Raw genomic sequence first — 3,653 nt, forward strand, 5'->3', positions numbered from 1 at the left:
CCCCGGCCGGGCGCCGGCATCGGGGACAGGGGGGCGGCGCGGGGGCGCGGAGGCGGGCGGGGACGGGAGGAGCGCGGAGGGGCGCAAGGAAACGCGCGGGACCCGGAGCAGCCTCCTCCGGCCTGGGTCCCCTGCTCTGATGGTCAAGGCCAGGGTCGTTCTCAGAAGAAAGGCGCCAGCGGACCTGTCAGGGCAAAGAACCCAAACCCTGAGACAGTGAAGCGAAGCTGTAGGAGGGACGCGGAGAGGGGTCCAGGTGCCTGTGGCTCTCGGGCCCCGTCTCTAAAGGCCACCCCCTCGGTCCCGCCCGCAAGCACCCCTCTCCCCGATTTGGCACAACAGGTCCAGAGAAACGCCCCCGGCGCACTGGGCAGCGCGTCCCTGAAAGCTCCTGAGCGGCGCGCGGGGGTGCGGGGAGGAAAGGGGTCCGCGATGCTGCAGGTCCTCATCACTAAGACAGGTGTGATCCTGGGGAGGGCGCCACAGCCACCCCGCCCATGCAGCCAAGGCCGGAAGGGGCTGAAGACGCGGGCAAATAAAAAACCAGCTAATGCTTTATCGAGTATTTTTGAAAACCACCCCAAGAAACCTTTTTGCTTTCCCTGCTTTCCCTTTCGTCCTCTATTTTTCCAACCCTGGGATTTTTTTTTTTTTTTTTTTTTTTTTTTTTTTTTTTTTTTTTTTTTTTTAGTTCTTACGGTAAAGATTTTATCCATTTTCCTCCCAAAGAACAAACCCCAGGTAGCTCCTTAGGGTGAACAAGGAAGGTTAGGAGGGAAATAAAGGGAAGAGACAGAGCGGGAGAGAGGGGACACTAAAACCAGACACCCACTTCCAATGTCCCCGCAGCCACTAGCAAGCCCCCTTGGAGACACCCCTCGGATTCCTCTCTCTGGAGGAGGACAGAAGATTCCACCGATGGGAATCCCAAGCGGTGCTTATTTTCCAGCTCTTGTTTCTTCTGGTCTCTGGCCTGGAGTCTGTAGGTTTCTGGTAACTTACGCGCCCCTTTGCACTTTCACCCTGTCCCCTCTTCGCCCACCAAACCAGACGGGTCATTGCGATACCCAGTCGAGAAACAAAAAGCACAGAAGCCTCCCCCGTCACCGTCCACAGCCTCCGAACAACTCTTCCAATAGTGTTTCTAAGAAGAGAGAAGTTGTTTCTGGATAAATATCCTCCGTCCTCAGCAGCCCCGGTACAAAACGATTTTAAGATCTAATGTCTTCTTGACATCTTTCTCTCCCTCTCTCTCTCTCGGCCCCCACGCCACAGACTCCAGATGGTCCTCATTAAAATATACGCGAGAAGGCAATTAACACGCGGATCCTGGGGGCAGGGTCGGGGGGTGGTTACCTGGCACGTCCATGGTGGGCGAGCCCCGCTGTCCGCGAAGTTGTTCTGCTTAGACAGAATGAGGCGAGCGGGAGCTGGCGGGAGGAGGACACGGAGCGCGACCCTTCTCCCCGCGCGTGGCCAATAACCGCGCCGCCCCGCCCTGCAGCCTTCCCGCGCCGGCCCGCGCCCGCTCCGGGCATGCACCACGCCCCGCGCCCTGCACTGCTCCGCGCCCCGCACCGCCTACGCCCCGCGCCCTTAACCCGTATGTCCCGTGCCCTGTGCGCGGCAGCCGGGTCCCCTCGAGCCCCTGCGCCCAGTGTTCCAGCAGCGCGGCTTTCTGGAGGGCCCCTCCTCCCCGGTCCCGGCCTCTCCACGTCTCCAGAGGGCACAGTCCAGCGCTGCCAACGCCCTAAGGACTCTGTGCCTGGCCGTCCTCCCGGGCTCGGTTCCACCTCCCCTCACCCTGCAACGCCCAGGTCCGGCTCTCACCCAAACACCCAGAGCGAAATCCTTCCAGACGCCTCTTGGTACAATTAGACGCCCTCAAAGGCACCGGTCGCGACTCTTCTTTTAGATTCTTTCTTTTCTTTTCCAAATTCCCTCCACGTCTTAATCTTGAATTGCGTGACTACTTTCATAATTAAGAAGAAAAACACAGTTTTCTTTTAAAAAAGAAGAAGAAAAAGACTGGGATGGAGAGAAAAAGCTTGGGAATTTAATGGCTTCAGGGCTTTGGTTCCGGAGTCTCCAGTTTGGGAATGTCAGGTTTTGGCAGGGATTGAAGAGGTGTCTCCCGCCTGGGTTTATGTGTCTGCTCCTCTAAATCTCGGGGCTCCTGGAGCGCGTTGGCACCCGAGCTTATTTATTAAAATGCCTGCTCTGAGCTCGAAGTCCTGGGGAGACGCGCCGGGTTTCCGAGCTGCGCCTGGAGCGCAGGCGAGACGCGCAGGCACGGACTTGGAGCGCCACCTAGGGGCTCTGGTACCTCCCTGCCCCAGGCTGTGGACAAGCGGACTCCGGCGGACGACTGGGGGAGTCCGAGACACAAGGCTGAGCTTTGCCTATGGTCTTCTTCACCCCCCAAAACTGCTCTGGCCTCTGCAAAAATCCAACCACAAGAACGATAATAACCGATCTTTCCGGTATCCTTCAAGACCCTTGCCCGTGACAAAATGAAGCTGCACTCGATTTTTACAGCTCTAACCACTCCGTCAGCCAAGATTATATATGCTGCAGTAAGGTTATCATCGGTTATTATTGTCTAAACAACGTTTGCACAGACCTACCACTGGGCCGTATGGTCCAGGCTGTCCTTAAACAAAGACAGTCTTTAAATGAGCACTCTCTTTATAACTTGAGTTTTAAAAACATCATTTAAAAAGTATTTCTTTGACTTTCATAGTATGCCTTTTCTGATAGGCTCATCAAAAATAAACCCCAACTCGGCCAATGCTGTTCATTAGAACAGAGCACAGGAATTTCTCGCTCCTCTAGACTTCACGCTAAACCTCTTTCCTCCGAAGACTTCAGCAGTGTTGTGACTCCACCCTAAGAAACGTGGGCTTTATCGGGTAGGGGGGTTTGAAGGCCTTATTTCCTTTAGGCTTTCTCACGGCTAATCCCCCCATTTAAAATAGAATGGCAAGGCCTCATCCCTACGCACCGAAGGTGAAATTCACGTCAAATCAGTTCAGCTGGAATGGATATGTAGGAAGGCTGGGGCAGAGTGAAAAGAGCCTTGCATACTGTTAACTGAGACAAAATATTTACTATGGGTGCGAGGTTGTGATTGAGCCAATTGCTTTCTACTTAACATGCAAAATAGTACCGAATATAAAATAGCTCCAGAATCTATCATACCCCCAAACCATATTTGTGTGACTTTAACGCAATGGAAATCGTTCACTCTTTCAGATAGTTACTTTATTCCACTGTTGCATCAATTTGATAGTCTTATTGTCAAAACAAGCACGACTCTGTCATTCCATCATAGCGAGTACTGATTTGGCTTCGAGAATAAATACCAAAGGACACTAGCTCTATGAAAGAAGTGTGAGGCACAGACTGATAATCAGACCAATATGGAGATGCTAATTAAATGGCAATACCTCTCAGTCATCTAAAAATCTTTAAATAAAAGCTCTGTTAAGCAACCTTCTTAAATACTGTGCTATAAGCTTTCTTTTGACTAATATAAACACAAACACACATGAACCAAATTATTATCATTATCTTTGGGGGAAAAAAACAAAGCTCTTTTCTAAGTGTCAATGAAAATGTTTAAATTATATATATATATATATATATATATA

The sequence above is a fragment of the Galeopterus variegatus genome, unplaced genomic scaffold (genome assembly GCF_000696425.1).
Source record: "Galeopterus variegatus unplaced genomic scaffold, G_variegatus-3.0.2 Scaffold1640, whole genome shotgun sequence".
Taxonomy (NCBI): domain Eukaryota; kingdom Metazoa; phylum Chordata; class Mammalia; order Dermoptera; family Cynocephalidae; genus Galeopterus; species Galeopterus variegatus.